This window comes from Cinclus cinclus, unplaced genomic scaffold, assembly GCF_963662255.1.
Source record: "Cinclus cinclus unplaced genomic scaffold, bCinCin1.1 SCAFFOLD_36, whole genome shotgun sequence".
Taxonomy (NCBI): domain Eukaryota; kingdom Metazoa; phylum Chordata; class Aves; order Passeriformes; family Cinclidae; genus Cinclus; species Cinclus cinclus.
In genome coordinates, this window is record NW_026912055.1 from 3,342,362 (window position 1) to 3,361,705 (window position 19,344).

The following is a 19,344-nucleotide window of genomic DNA, read 5'->3' on the forward strand; positions in this document are numbered from 1 at the left end:
CATCACTGCGGCTGTGATGTGTGACTAAAGCCCATCTTCCCTCCACTGGGAGCAGGTGAGAGATGGAACTAAACCCCGAAGGATTTTCTGCTCACTGATGGCACGTGAGTTTTCTTGGGAATTCTCTGCCAAATGTGGTCAGTTGTTCTTGAATGTGGCCATGAGGGGAGTTGAACGTGCCAGCCCAGATCTGCAAACATGCAGTGCCAGAAGGAGATCCCTTGAAGTGTCACCTGGGATGTGTTCCACTGACTCACTAGTGGGTGCTGTGCCCAGGTCCCCTGTCCAAATCCTGGGCGGGGAGAAGCCAGGACTGCACATTGCTCGTGATAGGAAGTCACTTCTGGGGAGGTTCAATAGAAATGAGATGCCAGGGAGGGAATGGCTTCTAACTGTAAATATTTTTGTCCTAGAGGAGCCCTGCCCAGTCTGACTGCTGCCCAGTGCTGCTCCCTGACTGCACGCTCTCTTGGTGAGCCTCTGTCCTGCTGGCCGTGCCTTTTCTGTCCCCGTCCCCGTGCCGCTCCGTGCCCGTCTTTACCCTCCCGAGCACGTGGCGTGGTCGATTCCTGTCTCCCGGTCCTGGTTTCCCTTTTTGTCTCTGTGTCCCTGCGTCCTTGCTGTGTGTTTGGGACTCCGTCTTTTTGTCTGTCCTTCTCCGTGCCTCACTCGTGTTCCCGTTCTGTTCCCTGTGGCTCTGTGGTGCTCCCCGTGCCATTGTTTCCCCCAGGATCCTTGTGTCCCGTTCGCTGCCCCTGTTCTTTTTTAATCCCTCTCTCGTGCTGCCCATCTAGCATCCCTTTTTTGTGGTTTTGTTTTCTATTTTTTTTTCCTCCATTTCATCCTGCACCCCGATCTTCATTTTCTTTCCTGTGTCCTCTCTGCTGCCACTCTCTGCCTCGTGTCCTCTGTGTCTGCGGGGCTGGGGAGGAACTTTAGCCCTCCTGGGGGCTGCCCCCCACCCCTTTCCTTGTGCCAGCAGGGTCCCTTTTTGGGGGCATGGACCCGTGGGAAGGGTTCCCATCAAGGGCCGTGCTGCCGTCCAGGGCAGCTGGAGCGGTTCTGTGCCTTCATTTTGGGGGTGAGGGAAGAAGGCTGAGGGGGGGACGGGGTGGAGACTCGGGGGGCTCCGATGTGTTTCGGGGCAGCCCGAGGTCCCCGGCAGAGGGAGCCACGCTGCGGGGCAGGAGCAGGGGAGTGGGGAATGGGGCGGGGGGGGGGGGGGGGGGGCGTGCTGGGTGCCCTCCCCCAGAGGGACCCACGGGTGCCAGGACATTCCTAGGGAGGGGTGGCCGTAGAATATATGAAAAATTTTTGTTTGTTTTCATTTCGTTAGAGGAAGGCTTTCTTTAGTTTTGGCTGGGGTTTATTTTGGTGCATTCATTCAGGGGGATTTACTGAAGGGATGGATCTCGTTGTTTCATCCCCCCCCCACCCCATCCCTTGTCTGTCTGTCTGTCTGTCTGTCTGTCTGCCCGTCCCCAAAGGGCCGCAGCCCCGGGCTGAGCTCGGCGGCAGTGCTGCCGCCTTGTGGGCACAGCGCGGTACTGCAGCCGTCGCCTGTCTCGGATGCAGCCCCACAGCGAGCAGTCCGCAGCAGAAGTGTGAAAGCTGGGATCCTTTGACTTCTGCAGGGGACTTCATTTTCTTTTCCTCTTCTTCTCTTCCAGGACAGGAGAAATGGTTCCACTCCTCCCATCTTTGCCAAAAGCTGTGCTGTTTGAGGAGCCAGAGCCAAGGTGCCTTCAGCACCAGGGCTCTGCACTGGAGGGCTCCCGGTCCTGACCGCGCAGGGTTCCCCTTTTCCTCCCCGCTGGGATGAAGTGTCTATGGAATCTGGGATCTGGGTGAAACTGCAGCTCTGCTGGTATCCAGGGACGTGAGGTTCCGGGGGACTGCGTTTCCCTGTGGCTTTCCAGGTCGGCAGCAGCCGGAGGAAATGGGGTGCCAGAGCCGTGCCCCATCAGGCCGTGTTTGCCTCTGAGGAACAGAGAGTCCGGGCTGAGGTGAGATTGCCAGGAGTGCTTGGATGGATGAGCCGTGCGGGGAACGGGGAGCTCGGAATCGCAGCTGCTGCTGGATCCATTGCCTTAGGTCTGCTCCGTCTGTGTCTGTGCCAAGTGGGATTTGTGCTGGGGAGAGAGGTGCTGTGGGGAGCCAAAGGTGGAGTAAATCCTCTGTGGGGATGGGCAGCGAAGGACTGAGTAGCAGGGGAAGGAGAGGATTTCTAAAGGATACGACTGTTTCTGCCAAGAGCGGGGTGGAGCAGCGATGGGGGTGGTTGGGTTTGGCCTGGGCTCTGTTATTCTTGGTGCCATTTTAAAATTCTGTCGTGTGATTTACTGTGCGGGAGCTTTCGAACGAGAGCTGACAGAAATGTAGGTTAAGCCTTGGAAGTTGGGTCCATTGACTGCAGCAGCTCGCCGAGGCTGGAGGACTGGGGTGATGGCTGCTCCCAGGAAAGGTCACTTATTTATTGATACTGTGTCACATTTCCCTCAGCCCGGAATGGCTGTGAGTTTGTGCTCTTCTCAGTGGGGGATTGGAGAAGGTTTTGGCTGTAATTAGCAGTCGGAGAAAAATCCTGCTAAATAAAAGTGTCTCACCTCTGTCCCCCCTAAGTTATCCCAGTTTGTCCCAGCTTGGAGCTGCGCAGAAGTCAGGCAGGGTTAATGACCTCAGGGATACAGCTGTCAGTTCCAAGGCAGCGAGAGAAGATGTAGCAGCCAAGGGCAGGGGAGGGGAAAGGTTTCAGAAAGCATTTCTGTGGTGTAATGAATGCCAATTTCTGCTTGCCCAGGGAGAAGAGGACGAACTCCCAGCCATTCAGGCCTGACAGTCCCCTGCAGCGAGGGCATACACTGGAAGAGTTCAGGGTCGAAGACAAGGCTGAGGGAAAATCCAGGGTATTTATAAGAGATGATGGGAGGTGGGTCCAGGGTGAGAATCCAGTGGGTAAAGGGAAAAGTGGTGTAAGGGAGGAGTAATACAGGGCAGGGGCCGATAAGGTAGGATGGGTGGAACAGTGCAGTGAACATAAACCAGTGGGGGGGGCGGGGGGGTACAGGGATACAAGAACTTTCCAGAGCTGGGAGGAGACAAGGGATGACATAACTGGGAATAGAGGCAACCAATGGGAAATGAGGGTTATAAAGCTTTACCTTAAAGCTTTGCCATAAAGAATTTTTAAAACCTTTGACAACCTTCTTAGGAGCTATTCTAAACTTAAACAAATGCCCTCCAAGGTCTGGGGCCATGGGCCAACTCCTCACCCAAAACACAGGTCTGGCTTGGCATGTCAGTCAGTCCGATTCCTACACTGGGCCTCTGCATGATATTCGCCCAGAAGCTGCCTTTCAAGGACTGAAGTGGAACAAAAAGTATAAAAGAAATGTCATTCCCAGAGGGAAAACAGTTTCATTTCTCTTGTGTCTACTTTTTTTTTTTTTTTTAACAGTTACCTCAAAATTCCCGGATCCAGAACAGCTACTCTGAGTTTTGGTAGAGATTCCAAAGCGGGATACAGTAGGTTTCAAAGTACACCTTGGAAAATCAATCGTTTGTCTGCAGCATGCAGCATGTAGGTGTGATGTCTGTAACTGGTCTTAGTTGATGCAGAGGTACTTGGAAAAAAACGTTTAATCTTTCATCTCTCCCCACCTGCATTCTTCCTAAGTGTACTTTTTATTCAGCAGGACTCGGATGAGAGAGAGAGAGAGAGAGAGAGAGAGGGAGGAACTCTCTTCACATCAGCGTCAAAGGAAAAAGTGTTCAGCGACTTACAGTCCTAGTGACTGTTCTGTGTAAAAGCAGGATTGTTTTTCCATCAGACCTTGCGTGCCGTACCAGTCTGTGCGTTAACAGGTGCCTAAGAAAGGTCAAAAGGGAATAACTCAATGTCGTTCACTCGTGTGAATCTTGGTGGGGAGCAGAGGCGAGAGTGAACTGCAGTGAGGGGGAGGTTACTGAAGCCCCAGTTTGTTTCCAGCGAGCGTGGTGTTGTGGTGTTCAAAGTTACAGGTGCCTGCTGGCCTGGAGCTGGATACTTCTGCCTCTGCTTTCTTTGGGGGTTGATGATTCCTTATGTTTATGTTGGTGTGCCAGCATCTTAGATACTGACGACTCTTTCTCCTCTCAGTGTCTTCTCCCATGTGCTTATTTAGCTGCTTAGCTAAAGGATTTGTCTAATGGTAGTTAAGGAATTCAGGTGCAGACTCCAACAGGACAGTCGTAGCTGCAGATGAATCTCTTTAATGCTATCATCGAACCCCAGCATGGTTATTGCTCCCAGTTTTCCTTGTGGAAATGTGAAACAGGAATTCATGGGTTCTTCCTGCATGACTGAAGGTGTGTCCCACAGGATGCTTTTGTGCAAGCATAGGAGGATGTACAGCAAACATTTTTACTGCAGTGTTTTCCCCGTTGCCTGGTTCCAGGAGAGCAGAGCTCACTGTTCGTGCAGCAGACAGGTTTATCCAAGTGCTGGCTCAGTGGCTCCATGGTGAAATCATGTACTGCCTCTGGGCTTCAGAGTGTCATGTGCAGAGATTCGCTTTTAACACGACTTGAGTTAAAATTCCTCTAAGAACTAATCAGTCCAAGATCCATTGCACTACCGCTTTTTCATGTTCTTGTTTCACTTTTTCCTGTTTGTGTTTCACATCAGTTCTTTTCATCTCTGATTCCTTCACGGCACTTAGACCCCATCTTAATTTCAGGGAAGATATTTGGATGCAAATGAAGTTTTAATTGGGATGCTTTTCTAACTACTCTCCCTCCAGGAGAGCTGCCTCAGCCTGGATGAGTGTGAGGGTACCCAGCTCTCCTTTAGGGCTGGGAGCACGGCAGGGTGCAGAGCTCATGGTGAATCTTGTTTCAACACTGTCAATACCAAAAGATGTTAGAACACAGTCCTTGAAGGAATAACGTACAAAAGTCTACTGCAAGCCTAGGGACAAGCTGTCCTTCTTAAAGATGTGCACTGATGGATGTTTTGTCAAACCCCTCTGGGGACGGAATGTGTGCCAAAAGCTTGGTTAACCCCTTGTCTTCTGCTGCTAGGGCAGCGTCTTAGCCCAGGTCTCGGGGGCTGTGTGGAGGTTGCTCCCTGGAGCAGGGTCCCCCCGTGAGGAGGAGCCAGAGATTGGGTCACTGGAGCAGGTAAGGATCTGTTTCCATTTAGTCCTTGTTTTTGCTGGCTTTAACGTCACGGCTGCAGCGTTCCTTCGGACCTTGTGCCCCGCAGCAGCAGTTCCAGCTGCTGAGCTGGGTGGGGAGCCGTTCTGGGCTGGGGCTTTCAGCCTCCCGGGCGTCCATTGAAATCAGCCCTTTGTTTGATTTCCTTCAGTCTCTGGGGTTTGCCACCCTCGGTGCCACGGGACCGAGCTGTGCGAAGGCTCGATCCCGTCGGTCCAAAGTCCTGGGCAGCGTTTCCAGCAGCAGGGGCTGGAGGCATCGGGGGCTGCCTTTGGAGCCTTGTTCTCCCCTTGGCTTTTACAGAGGGTGCCAGACTCTGCCCTTAAGGATCCAGTGTTGCTTTTGGACGTTGATCCTGCAGCTGGACAGGTCAGGTAACAGGGATTAGAGTCAGTTCTTGGGCCCAGCGCGGGTCTTGTCCCACAAAGAGCACTCTGGTGCCAGGGGGCTTCCTGGGGGCACTGGGCTGGTGTTAGCATCTTCTCTCTTATCTTTTGCATGATGTGATTGTCCCTTGATGTGAGAAGGCAGAAAATGAGGCAGGAGGGGGAGCTCGTTTTGTTTTTGTGAACTCCAGGCTTGGGGCAGCTGCAGGGCACTTTGGTTTGAAAAAAGGCTGCCCCGACACAGTGAACTTGACCCTCTCTTGGGCACTTTGGGATCCCTCTGTGCCGCTCTTTCCCCCGATCCTTCACCTGCGAGGTGTGGGCTCAGAATCAGCTGCCCCTGCTGGACGGGTTTTTACATGTACAAATTAATTTTGTTAGAGAAGCCGTCAGGTGTAATGAGAATGTATGGAAAACAGGTGGTTGGTACACTAGCGGATACACTTTCTTCTTCATTTCTTTAACCTGTTCTTAAAAGAAGCCCTAAACTGGAAAACTGAATTGGGGGGGGGGGGGGGGGGGGGAATGGGGGGATGGGGGGATGTTCAGGAGGTGCTTTTCATTTCTTTTGAAGTGTTGCTTTGGATTTTGGTATGTCAAGTGACACCAACAAAAGAAGATTGGAGGAACCGAGCTTCGGGACTCTGCAGTTAATTCTTTTAATGTGTTTGTGTGGGTGCAGAAAATGCCAAATCCCAAAGCAATTCTCTTACCTGTAACGTGAAGTGCAACAACATCTTTAAAGCCAAGTGCCCGGTGTGGGGTTCTCACGCAGGTTTTTATGGTCTGAAGGTTTTTCTTGCGTCCCAAAAGCCACAAGGAACCTGTCAGAAGCCGGCCTGCATTGCATATGTGGGATTTCAATTGGCTCTTGGATTCTTCCCTGCAACCTTCTCTGGAGTTTTTGTGCCAGAGGGGCTCCGACCCCAGAGCCGTACGGGGGGGGGGGGGGGGGGGGGTGCGTTGCCTTGATAGATGGGAATGAGATTGGCCAAGTCTGTCAGGAAAGGAAAACCATCCCCGAGGTTTGTTTGGCCAAAGATGGACCATGAAGACACCCGTACTGGCACTGGGTGTGAGCGCTGATGCTTTTGGGTGGTGTGGTGCCTGTGGCCCCTCAGAAGTCAGGGCGAGGCTGAAGGAAGGAGGGAAGCTGCCACAGCTGCAGGGGAGGGAAGTGCTGGCTGTTCCCAACTGCTTGGTGCAGAATTGGGAGAAGTGGGAGAGGAGCTTTCCTCCTTCTTTCTCTCCATCACTGGGCACGAAGAATATTAGGATGAAGCTGCACTAAGCTGTGTCATTTGTGGGCTGTTGACCGGTTGTTGCTTTTTCTGGCTTTTTCATGTATTTCCAGGCGGTGCAGTGAGGAGCAAGTTGCTGGCTTACGTGATTTCTGAGTGACCTGTCACAGAAACGGGCATCTGTGTGTGCAGGTGCTTCCTGGCAAATCCAGATGTGACGTGGAAATCCTAAGGGAGGAGTTCCAGCCTTGACCACGCGTGACACAGGCTTGTGGAAATGGAAATGGCCTTGGCAGAAGAGCAGCTGTGAGGTGAAGCAGGACTGCAATACAGGTAAGCAGAAGAACCAGGTGAGGTGTTACTTGTTGGTCCTGCGTGCACCTCGTGCCTCTGCCTGCTGCCAACACTTGGTGCTGCAGCTCCACAGAGCCCATTTCAGTGTTTGTTGGGTTTGATTTTTGCGGTCAGTTCCTGTAAACAACTCCCCTGCTTTACCTGACCCATCCCTGGGGTGTGGTCCAGGACTCACCCTTACCCTGGAGGAATTCTCTGCTCCCCTGGAGAGGGGCTGAAGGCCGGGCTTATGAGCAGAGGGAAAACAACCAAACCGTGGGCACTGTGTCCTGGATGCATGCAGCACCACGTGTTTTTTTCCAAGTTCCCAGCCCTGATGAATGTAAACAAGAAAATGCCTGTTCCTTGACTTGTCCAGCTCTCCCCCCTGCATCCCCTGCCCTTATCCCTTGCGTGCCAAGGTCCTGCATCTCCCTGGCTCTCCAGCTGCAGCCCACCTTGTCCTGCCTGTGGCTGAGAAAATATGGGCTGAGATTTTTTTTTAGCAGCTACCCATTCATTTAAAGAGCACAAAGAGCATACAGTGCAGAGAGTCTTTCGGAAAGACATCCAAAGTAGGGACTCTGCTTTTCCTGTAGTTCTCCTTCCTGTTTTCACCTGGGCTGGAAGGATGGGCATGGCCTGTATGTACCATATGAAAGTGATGTTACTAAATTTGTCCAGAAGTTCTGATGATGATGCTTGTTCCTCATTTTTTGACAGAAAACATTCTCATTTTGCCTTTCCCACATTGTTTCCAGGTGCTGCCCAGGGGGGACATCTGTGGCCTCAGACAGCGATGGCCTTGGAGCAAGGGGAGCCTTTGCACAGCTCACCTGCAGAGCTCAGGTGGATGGGACAGGATTGGTGTGGCCTGAGAAGTCCTGAACAGCTGTGTCTGTGTTCTGCAGTGCCTTGAAACCTTTCTCTGTCAGGTTTTGGAGGGGTTTATCTTTAGGATTTCTTGTGATGCAGCACCCCGGGTGTCCCTTTGTGCAAAGTCCAGTGGTGAAGGAGGATTGAGTGAGTGACAAGTGGGGTCTGGCATGAAAATGGTTCTGTTAAAATGGAGCAAAGACTGCAATAAGAAAAACGAGCATCCCTTTACTGTCTGAAAGGGTTAGGAATAAAAATGCTGGAGAAGGGCACTTTTATATTTGAATTGGTGTCACCTGTCTTGGATCAAGCCCCACAGTGAGCAATCCAGATCAGAAGTGTGTAAGCTGGGATCCTTTGACTTCTGCAGGGGACTTCATTTTCTTTTCTTCTTCTTCTCTTCCAGGACCGGAGAAATGGTTGTGGAATTATTAGATGGCTTTTGTTAGATGCAGGTTTTATTTTTTCGGAAGTTTTTTTACTGCAGCCCTTTTAAGATGGTTTTCAATAATACAGTGTATAGTTTTATATTGTTTGTAGGTGGCATATGATAAGAGATGTTGTCTAGTTAATGCTGTATCTTTTAGTTTAGGTGTTGATAAGGTTTTTCTTGAGTTGAGTTTTGTTTTTGTGTGGTTTTTTTTTTTTTTGTGGGGTCTTGTTTCTAAAGGATGCGTTGCTAAGGTTTCTGATGGTGTTAGGGGCTGTAGCGTAAAGCATAGGGCTGGTTTTCAGTTATTTTGTGATGGCTTTTATTATTGTGAGTATTCAGTGTTTGTTTTGGGGGTTTGAGGTAATGTCATGTAGCTGATTTATTTGTTTTTTACTCTTATAATTGGGATATTATATGGGTTATGTTATTTATATTGGCTTGTTATTATATCAAAGGGGTTTTATGTGTTTGGTTTGTTTGATTAGTAGTGTATGTTTTATTAGTTTTATTATTATATCATTGGGCTTTTGTTTATTAGCAGTATATGTTTTATACTTGCAGATAATACGGGAGATATTGTTTATGGTTATATTTATCTTTTGGTTTTGTGTTTATCTGTAGGTGGTATTTGTGTATTGATGGTTTGAGACATAATGGGTTGATTGAGCTTGGAGTTAACTTCTTTTGGCGTAGTTAATTTAGGTTTATTTGTGCAATTTTTATTTTTGGGTTTGATTGGTTTGTTTGTTGTTTTGGTGTTTTTTATTATTTTTATTTTTTGGGAACATGGATATTTATAGAGTGGATTATTTTAGGTAGGTTTTTTTTTTACTGTAGTGGTTATTTTTTTTTTTTTAATATTTTAGTGCTTTTAGGTTCTTGTAATGTTGTCAATTAGTTTGGGTTTTTATATTTCTTTGTTTTTTGGAATGTTTAGGGTCAGTTGCCTTGTTCTGAGTTAAATAAGATGGTTTGATTTATTTTTTGTAGTAGTTCTTGTGATTTGTTATGAGGGTTTCTATACAGTTTTATTTCTGTTTCATATTTAGGATGTGATGGGAATTGTTAGTGACAAGAGTGTAGTGTGTTTCTTTTTTTATTGCTGGTAGTGGGTTGTATGGTGTAGGTTTTGTATTTTGCAGAGTATTTTTTGCTTTTATTTAGTGAGATCCAAGTTTTTGGTTTTAGGTTCATTTGTAATTATTTTCACCTCTTTGGGGATTTAGATTTTTGGTGTGAGTGCCCTGCCTGATGACAGTAATTGGTTGATTTCATGTGGTATTGGTGGCATGGTGGGTAGAGGGCATTTTTGTTTTGACTATTAATTTTAATATTGGTAGATGGGATAGTAGGAGGATTTGTGTTTTAGTGTTGATTGGTTTTGAGGTGGTTTGGATTTTTTGATAACTTAAGGTGTTTTGTGAGCTGGTGGATGTTTTATGCTCTTGGTAGGAACACGATGCTGTTTTCTCGAGTGTATCCTTAGGAAGTGGATTTTTTCATTAGGTTTTTTGTTTGTTTTTCACGGTAAAATGTGTTTTTAGGAGAACTTGGGTAACTTTAAATATATTTTTGTTGAAGTTTTTTGTGTACTGTAGATGATGTGGAGTTTTCTTTTAGTGTAATTTGTATATAATCTGTGGTAGCCAGTAGGATTGTGTTTTTAGTTTTGGGGTAGTTGTTTTTAGGTGTATTGTACGTTTGTTTGGTGAAGGTAAATTGAGGTTTGTGTTGGGCTGTTGGAGGAACAGAGAAAAATGCTTTGGCCATGTTAATACGAGTGTGCAATTCAGTTTGGATTTTAGTTTGTATTGGAGTTTTAATACATTTGGTTCTGTGTTGTGTAATGGTGGAGTTCTTTAAGGAATGATAGCTGGTAGTAGTTTATTTTCTGTATGTTGGTGTATAGGTTGAATGGGGTTGTTGAAGGGCGTGTGGGTTTTGTTGCTTAGTTTTGGGTTTTGAGTTACGGAGTATTTTGTGGATGGGACAAGTATCTTGAGTTGGGTGCTGTTGGTAGTGTCTTGTTGAGGGGGTAATTGGTATTTGTTAGGGTTTTTTAAAGTAGCTTTATTACAGTTGTTTGGTAGTTGAGCTAAGGTGTTGATTTGTTTTCTCTTGGTTTGGCAGTAGATATATAAAATGCTTATTTGAGTTTTGAGGGCTTCTGGAACATTTGTACTGGAAGAGATTTAGAGTGTTTAGAATGCTTCACTTTTTGGGTTTGTTATAATGGGATTTAAATACTTCTCTAGCTACTTTGTTAGGTTTTATTACAGTTAAATATTGTGCTTCCTTGATTTAGATATTAACAGATATGGGATTAGTTTTTCTATGTCGTGATGGCTTTAGTGTGTGCTGTGTATGAGTGTTGACAAAGGTTTTATTGTTTCGGGTGTCCCTTTGTGCAAAGTCCAGTGGTGAAGGAGGATTGAGTGAGTGACAAGTGGGGCCTGGCATGAAAATGGTTCTGTTAAAATGGAGCAAAGACTGCAATAAGAAAAATGAGCATTCATTTTAATGTCTGAAAGGGTTAGGAACAAAAATGCTGGAGAGGGGCACTTTTATATTTGAATTGGTGTCACCTGTCTTGGATCAAGCCCCACAGCGAGCAGTCCAGATCAGAAGTGTGAAAGCTGGGATCCTTTGACTTCTGCAGGGGACTTCATTTTCTTTTCCTCTTCTTCTCTTCCAGGACCAGAGAAATGGTTCCACTCCTCCCATCTTTGCCAAAAGCTGTGCTGTTTGAGGAGCCAGAGCCAAGAGGCTTCAGCACCAGGGCTCTGCACTGGAGGGCTCCCGGTCCTGCCCCCGCAGGGTTCCCCTTTTCCTCCCCGCTGGGATGAAGTGTCTATGGAATCTGGGATCTGGGTGAAACTGCAGCTCTGCTGGTATCCAGGGACGTGAGGTTCCGGGGGACTGCGTTTCCCTGTGGCTTTCCAGGTCGGCAGCAGCCGGAGGAAATGGGGTGCCAGAGCCGTGCCCCATCAGGCCGTGTTTGCCTCTGAGGAACAGAGAGTCCGGGCTGAGGTGAGATTGCCAGGAGTGCTTGGATGGATGAGCCGTGCGGGGAACGGGGAGCTCGGAATCGCAGCTGCTGCTGGATCCATGGCCTTAGGTCTGCTCCGTCTGTGTCTGTGCCAAGTGGGATTTGTGCTGGGGAGAGAGGTGCTGTGGGGAGCCAAAGGTGGAGTAAATCCTCTGTGGGGATGGGCAGCGAAGGACTGAGTAGCAGGGGAAGGAGAGGATTTCTAAAGGATACGACTGTTTCTGCCAAGAGCGGGGTGGAGCAGCGATGGGGGTGGTTGGGTTTGGCCTGGGCTCTGTTATTCTTGGTGCCATTTTAAAATTCCGTCGTGTGATTTACTGTGCGGGAGCTTTCGAACGAGAGCTGACAGAAATGTAGGTTAAGCCTTGGAAGTTGGGTCCATTGACTGCAGCAGCTCGCCGAGGCTGGAGGACTGGGGTGATGGCTGCTCCCAGGAAAGGTCACTTATTTATTGATACTGTGTCACATTTCCCTCAGTGACTGCCAGCCCGGAATGGCTGTGAGTTTGTGCTCTTCTCACTGGGGAATTGGAGGAGGTTTTGGTGTAATTAGAAATTGGAGAAAAATCCCGTTGACAGTCTCACCTCTGTCCCCCTTTAAGTTATCCCAGTTTGTCCCAGCTTGGAGCTGCACAGAAATCAGGCAGGGGAAATGACATCAGGGATACAGCTGTCAGTTCCAAGGCAGAGAGAGGAAATGTAGCAGCAAAGGACAGGGGAGGGGAAAGGTTTCAGAAAGCATTTCTGTGGTGTAATGAATGCCAATTTCTGCTTGCCCAGGGAGAAGAGGACGAACTCCCAGCCATTCAGGCCTGACAGTCCCCTGCAGCGAGAGCTCGGCACGCATCCCCAGAGGCAAGTCCAGCAGGAGAAAGAAGGAAAAAAGGTGATTTCTTTTGCTTGCAAGTCCTTTCCAGTTCTGAAAGCCCAGCCAACATTTGCTCTTGATTGTGGTCGGGTGAAGCACGAGCAGCGGGCACGGGTCGTGCCGTGGATGGAGCCGCAAAGCCCGGGGTCATTGAGAGGGGACACGAGAGGTGTTTGTGTAGGAAAATGCCGAGGGGATGTCCAGGGGAGCGAGGAGGCATTTCTGAGGGGATTGCCGAGGGAGGTGAAGGGAGCCCGGCAGAGAATTTCTCTGGGAAATTTCTGCGAGGGCCCTGGGGAGCGCAGCCAGGGCTCTCCAGGGCTAGCAGGCAGGGCTGAGCCCTCGGGACTCTGCGTGTCCTCCTTCCCTGGCAGCAGCCGGCGAGGAAGGGAGGAGAGGTTCCGTGTGGGATGAGGCCCACGGGAGAAAGCGAGCAGGGGAGCGGCCTGGGGCTGGAGAGGGGCAGGAGAAAGGCAAAGGGACCTCGCTGGGGTCACAGACTGGACACTTGGATGAGCAGTGCAGGTGAGGAGTGGATCGGAGTTCACCTGCAGGGAAAGAGGGAGGGGATCTTTTGGAGGGAGAGGCTGAGGCAATAATGAGTTCGCAGTCCTCGGCCCAAGCTGTGTTTGCACAAAGTGGGAGCAGAGGTGAAGGGCGATCCAAAGGCAGCCCTGCTTGTCCTCTGACTTGTTTATAAGTTTTAATGTTTCATTTTGCAGCTTCTGTAAATATTAAAAAAAAATGAGAACAAGAGCATTAATGAGGTTCCTGGCAGTCCATTACAGTGTTGTCACAGAATTCATAACAGTTTTGAGTAATGCAATTCTTTATTCGGATTAGTCATTGTGTGAGATTTGGGGTTTATCTGGATTTTGAAGCCCTCATGGTGGCCCTGATACTGCTCAGGAGCTGGTAGGAAAAGCAGAGTCAGAGCTCCTGGCAGGCACAGGCTGTTATCCCCCAGAGTGGATTGTGGAGGAATTGTTTGGGACTTGGATTCTCCCCGTGGGTGATGCCAGTTGCTGTGACTTGTATAATTCCATACATTTGACTCCCAAAACTTCCCAGCCCAGGGGCTTGAGCCGACAGGGGAGCACGAACATTGTTCTTTGTGCAGTGCCCAGATTTGGGGCTAACTGATGGGAACTAGCAAAGCTGACAGTGATCCCATAGCCCCAAATTCCCTGCTCAATTCCCACTGCCATAACCTCCCAGTGCTTCATGGAGCGTGGCCATGCCCAGGCAGAGCTGCCCCTTGAACGCCAGCTGTGCCAAGAAACCAGCAGAGCTTCCAAGGAAGCTCAGCAGCATCGGGACAGGGACAGGTGTGTATGCCAAAGAATTTCCCGTTTAAAACCCTCATCCCAACCCCACCCATGTCCCTTGGGGGCACTTGACAGGGTTGCCTGGAATTCAGCTGATTTGACCCCCCCTTGAGCTCAGGCTCCAGGTGAGATTTTCAAGCAGGAGAAGGCAGAGGCCAGAAGCATTCGCAGCCCATGCCGAGGCAGCCCCTGTGCCCACGGGAGAACATCTCTCCCTGCAGAATCTCAGTTCCTTTCAGAGCCTCAGCAGTGGCCTCTGCAAGTTCTTTTCCCTCAGGAAAGGCTGCACATCCCTGCCTTCAGCACACCTCCAGTGGGAGCCACCTGTGAGAAAGCTTTCCATCCCTTCTGCACTTCCAGCTGGCTCCCTGAACAACTCCCACCTTCATCCAACAAAAAAACAAAAAAAACCTTCATCCCAGCCAAACCTTTGATTTTAAGGCATCTCTGGAGGGTAGTGCTTGGGATCTGATATGTGTGAGGGCAGATTGCCTTGGCTTTAATGCTGCTGCTGCATGGATGATGGCCTCAGGCTGGAAGGGAAGGGATTGGGGGTGGCCGGGACAGACCCGGCAGCTGCGTGGGAGCTCTGGGAGGTGGGAACGGGGAATTGCTGTCCGAGCCCCTCTGCAAGCGGCCCGTGCCGCCATCAGCAGGAAATGCCAGCTGTTCCCGGCGGTGCTTTTGGGCTGTCAGTGGTCTCTGTCCGGGCTGAAGCATCTCCAGGTACCTGTTCAGAGCAGCCCCCGGCCCAGGATCCGCAGGCAGCCCTCGAGCCGCGTCCGTGCCGGCGCTGGCCGGGCGCCCCGGCGCCCTTCCCCAGGGTGTGTGCTCGGCCCAGGCAGGACACTGCAGGCACAGCCCAAGGATGAGAGGTGCCGGTTCCCTTTCAGGTCCCTCCTGGCCTCCTCCTGCCCCGAGTTCCCTGACAGCTGGGACACACAGAAACACCAAGGAACGTTGCTGGCAGCGAGCAGGAGACACAGAGGCCTCTGTACAGCTCTGGGCCAGAAAAGCAGCCCCAGCTTCAGCAGCTGCCATCGTTTTGGCCTGGCAATACTCACCTGCAGGAACTGTTCTATTTACTTGAGAGTCAGATTTTAGGATGCCTCTCAACTCCAGTATATCCTCAATATATCCCGTGATCTGGAAGTAAAGGGGAAAATTCTCAGCTGAATTTTAATAAAGGAAGTTTTACCATTACGGAGCCTTTTTTTTTTTTTTTTTTTTTTCTTTGCGTTGCAAAGCAAGGGGGAGGGGGAGCATCTCACCTGGCAGGTGTTGGAGAAGCAGCCCGAGTGGAACCGGGCCGGGCCCCCGCCGAGCAGCTCCTCCCACCCACGGTGATCCAGCCCCTCTCGTTCCACAGGGGTGCGGCCGGTGGGAGCCCCACGGCTGGGCGGACACGGGGAAGGGGGATCCAGGAGCTGCTCTCCTCCGGGGGCTCCGCACACCTGCGGGATGAGGACACCGGGAGCGGCGGGACTTGGGGTTGCCGGGGTGGCACGGCGTTCCCCGTGCCCCGGCCGGTTCCAGCCGCGCTCCGGCGTCTGCACCGGGAGATTCCGCCGCCGTTCTCCCGGGCACGGTTACCGGCAGAGCCCCGGCTCGCTGCGGCCGCAGCGGGATCACGGCCCGAGTCCCACGGCCGCTGCGGCCGGAGCAGGAGCGGCAGCGCCGGGCTCGGCCCCGGCGCCCGTCCCGGGGCGGCTCCTGCTGCCCGCGGCGATCCCGATGCCGATGCCGATGCCGGTCCTGCGATCCGCACCCGGCCAGCCCAGGGAGAGGCGGCACCGCTCGGAACCCCCAGCGGACCCCGACAAGACCCAGAGCCGAGCCCTGGCCCCCCCCCAGCCCGAGCACGTCGGGCTCCGCGCAGCGCCGGGAGCGGCCCCTGGGTTGGGATCGGCGCAGCGCTCCGAGCGATGATCCCACCGCATCCCGAGAGGAACATCCGCGTACGGAGCGGGGCGGGAGCGGCTCGGCCGCAATTGAAGGGCGCGGGCGGGGCGGGGCCCCGGGGGGGGGCGGCACCTGCCCAGGTGTGCGGGGCCCCAGAGCGCCTGCGCGGGGCGGGGCTGAGGGGATTTAAACCGCGGGGAGAGGCCGGCGGAGCCATTTGCTCCTCGGCGCTCGGGAGGGGAGGTGCTGCCCGAGCCGGGCTCTACAGCTCTTTTCCTTTGTGTTTCTTTTCTTTATTACTTCTTTTTCTCTGTATTTCTTCTTTCTCCCCTCCCTTCCTCCCCTCCCCTACCCCCCTCCTCCCTCCCCCCCCCTACCCCCCCCCCTCCCTCTCCCCCCTAGCCCTCCCCTCCCTCCCCCCCGGCCCGGCTCCCCCCATCCCGGTACCCCTCATGCCCCTACTCGCCCTACCCTACCCCCAAGTTGTCCCGCTCTTCCTTCCACCCTTGCTTCCCCTCAATCCTGGCTCCCGCTGCCCCCTCTCCGTTTCCCCTCTCCCCCAGTCTACCGCCGCCCCATTCTCTCCCACCTTCCTTCAATCCTCCGCCTCCTTCGTCCACTCTCCCGTTCCTACCACTCCATCTTCCCCTCTCCCTGCTGCCCTGCACACCCCGACACCCTCACCTGCCCTCTCCCCTTGGCTCACCCACCCCGACCAGCCCCTCTGCCCCCCTATTCCTACCCTCCATCCCCCCTTTCCCTCTGTCTTTTCCCCCGCAGCCGCGGGGTTCGGGGTGCCGGATAATAAAGCCCGGAGGGCCGGAGCCGGCGCCCCTCCCTTGAGTCCCCCAAAAGGGCCGGAGCCGCAGAGAGCGGCTCCCCCCAGCAGATTCCAACACTGCCCTACACTGCCGGGGTTCCGGTTTTCCCTACATCACACTGGGGGGGGTGGGGTGGGGGTGCGGGCTGGGGGTCGGGGTGGGCCCCCTCCTCAGGAGGGGGTGCTGGGATGGGGTTGGGGGGTGTTTGGGATGGACCCCCTCGATAGGAGGGGGTCCTGGGGGGAGGGCGGGTTAGGGTGGGGGGCGGGGGGTGGGAGGGGTCCCCTCCGGAGGAGGGGCCCCTGGGGGGGGCGGGGGTGGGAGGGGTCCCCTCCGGAGGAGGGGCCCCTGGGAGGGGCGGGGGTGGGAGGGGTCCCCTCCGGAGGAGGGGACCCTGGGGAGGGGCGGGGGTGGGAGGGGTCCCCTCCGGAGGAGGGGACCCTGGGGAGGGGCGGGGGGCGGGCCCCCTCCGGAGGGGGGGGTCCGGGGTGGGAGGGGCTGGGGGGGGGGGTTCGCCTCCCCCGACCCCTTCCATCCCGGACCCTCCCCTCTGGACGGGATCTGCTCCCCGGACCCTCCCCAGGTCCCCCTCCTCCGGACGGGACCCCCGGGGGGAGGGGTGGGTTGGGGGGGAACAGGTGGGGACGTCACGTCACTCTGCAGTGTGAACACACATTTAAAAGAAATAAAATAACACACCAGACACCCCTCCCCACCTGACCCCCCACCCACCCTCCCTCCCCCCGCCCCCCGGGGGTCCCGTCCGGAGGCGGGGCCCCTGGGGAGGGTCCGGGCAGCGGATCCCGTCCGGAGGGGAGGGTCCGGGATGGAAGGGGTCGGGGGAGGCGAACCCCCCCCCCCAGCCCCTCCCACCCCGGACCCCCCCCTCCGGAGGGGGCCCGCCCCCCGCCCCTCCCCAGGGTCCCCTCCTCCGGAGGGGACCCCTCCCACCCCCGCCCCTCCCCAGGGGCCCCTCCTCCGGAGGGGACCCCTCCCACCCCCGCCCCTCCCCAGGGGCCCCTCCTCCGGAGGGGACCCCTCCCACCCCCGCCCCCCCCAGGGGCCCCTCCTCCGGAGGGGACCCCTCCCACCCCCCGCCCCCCACCCTAACCCGCCCTCCCCCCAGGACCCCCTCCTATCGAGGGGGTCCATCCCAAACACCCCCCAACCCCATCCCAGCACCCCCTCCTGAGGAGGGGGCCCACCCCGACCCCCAGCCCGCACCCCCACCCCACCCCCCCCAGTGTGATGTAGGGAAAACCGGAACCCCGGCAGTGTAGGGCAGTGTTGGAATCTGCTGGGGGGAGCCGCTCTCTGCGGCTCCGGCCCTTTTGGGGGACTCAAGGGAGGGGCGCCGGCTCCGGCCCTCCGGGCTTTATTATCCGGCACCCCGAACCCCGCGGCTGCGGGGGAAAAGACAGAGGGAAAGGGGGGATGGAGGGTAGGAATAGGGGGGCAGAGGGGCTGGTCGGGGTGGGTGAGCCAAGGGGAGAGGGCAGGTGAGGGTGTCGGGGTGTGCAGGGCAGCAGGGAGAGGGGAAGATGGAGTGGTAGGAACGGGAGAGTGGACGAAGGAGGCGGAGGATTGAAGGAAGGTGGGAGAGAATGGGGCGGCGGTAGACTGGGGGAGAGGGGAAACGGAGAGGGGGCAGCGGGAGCCAGGATTGAGGGGAAGCAAGGGTGGAAGGAAGAGCGGGACAACTTGGGGGTAGGGTAGGGCGAGTAGGGGCATGAGGGGTACCGGGATGGGGGGAGCCGGGCCGGGGGGGAGGGAGGGGAGGGCTAGGGGGGAGAGGGAGGGGGGGGGTAGGGGGGGGGGAGGGAGGAGGGGGGTAGGGGAGGGGAGGAAGGGAGGGGAGAAAGAAGAAATACAGAGAAAAAGAAGTAATAAAGAAAAGAAACACAAAGGAAAAGAGCTGTAGAGCCCGGCTCGGGCAGCACCTCCCCTCCCGAGCGCCGAGGAGCAAATGGCTCCGCCGGCCTCTCCCCGCGGTTTAAATCCCCTCAGCCCCGCCCCGCGCAGGCGCTCTGGGGCCCCGCACACCTGGGCAGGTGCCGCCCCCCCCCGGGGCCCCGCCCCGCCCGCGCCCTTCAATTGCGGCCGAGCCGCTCCCGCCCCGCTCCGTACGCGGATGTTCCTCTCGGGATGCGGTGGGATCATCGCTCGGAGCGCTGCGCCGATCCCAACCCAGGGGCCGCTCCCGGCGCTGCGCGGAGCCCGACGTGCTCGGGCTGGGGGGGGGCCAGGGCTCGGCTCTGGGTCTTGTCGGGGTCCGCTGGGGGTTCCGAGCGGTGCCGCCTCTCCCTGGGCTGGCCGGGTGCGGATCGCAGGACCGGCATCGGCATCGGCATCGGGATCGCCGCGGGCAGCAGGAGCCGCCCCGGGACGGGCGCCGGGGCCGAGCCCGGCGCTGCCGCTCCTGCTCCGGCCGCAGCGGCCGTGGGACTCGGGCCGTGATCCCGCTGCGGCCGCAGGGAGCCGGGGCTCTGCCGGTAACCGTGCCCGGGAGAACGGCGGCGGAATCTCCCGGTGCAGACGCCGGAGCGCGGCTGGAACCGGCCGGGGCACGGGGAACGCCGTGCCACCCCGGCAACCCCAAGTCCCGCCGCTCCCGGTGTCCTCATCCCGCAGGTGTGCGGAGCCCCCGGAGGAGAGCAGCTCCTGGATCCCCCTTCCCCGTGTCCGCCCAGCCGTGGGGCTCCCACCGGCCGCACCCCTGTGGAACGAGAGGGGCTGGATCACCGTGGGTGGGAGGAGCTGCTCGGCGGGGGCCCGGCCCGGTTCCACTCGGGCTGCTTCTCCAACACCTGCCAGGTGAGATGCTCCCCCTCCCCCTTGCTTTGCAACGCAAAGAAAAAAAAAAAAAAAAAAAAAAAGGCTCCGTAATGGTAAAACTTCCTTTATTAAAATTC

General features: G+C 54.8%; 1 long non-coding RNA gene across 6 annotated transcripts; it reads left to right on the forward strand.

The window, feature by feature from the left end:
* The first annotated feature begins 2,749 nt into the window (after positions 1-2,749).
* On the forward strand, positions 2,750-11,578 carry LOC134057125 (uncharacterized). 6 transcript variants are annotated; one of them, XR_009934226.1, is made up of 6 exons: positions 2,750-2,906; positions 3,458-3,864; positions 5,062-5,160; positions 5,500-5,565; positions 6,937-7,156; positions 7,918-11,510. It is a non-coding gene; the product is annotated as an uncharacterized LOC134057125 (long non-coding RNA). The 6 variants fall into 6 exon arrangements; XR_009934228.1 differs by lacking the exon at positions 2,750-2,906 and having other exon boundaries at positions 2,931-3,864; positions 7,918-8,005; positions 11,161-11,578; XR_009934224.1 differs by lacking the exon at positions 2,750-2,906 and having other exon boundaries at positions 2,931-3,580; positions 3,693-3,864; positions 7,918-11,508.
* Positions 11,579-19,344: the final 7,766 nt, after the last annotated feature.